The sequence below is a fragment of the Cucurbita pepo genome, chromosome LG06 (assembly GCF_002806865.2).
Source record: "Cucurbita pepo subsp. pepo cultivar mu-cu-16 chromosome LG06, ASM280686v2, whole genome shotgun sequence".
Lineage (NCBI taxonomy): Eukaryota > Viridiplantae > Streptophyta > Magnoliopsida > Cucurbitales > Cucurbitaceae > Cucurbita > Cucurbita pepo.
The window spans coordinates 3,315,627-3,315,901 of NC_036643.1; positions in this window are offsets into that span (position 1 = coordinate 3,315,627).

A 275-nucleotide genomic window follows, 5' to 3' on the forward strand; every position below is an offset into this window, starting at 1 on the left:
AAGTATTCAAAATGAAGATATGATTTGAAGTAGTTGAGATATGATTCAAATATTCAATCTACCAAGATTTTAGGAGATTTCAGGAGATTGTTAGTAGATTTGAATTTATCTAGATTTGCGTCATTTACTATTTCTGGTCCAGTGTATTACCTATAAATACTGGAATTGTGTAACCCTATGAGTATTGAGTCGGTAGACAATAATAAAGCACTGCAGCATTCATCTAATTTATCCATTCCTATCTCTTTCACTATCCCTCTTTCCAACAATTTTGG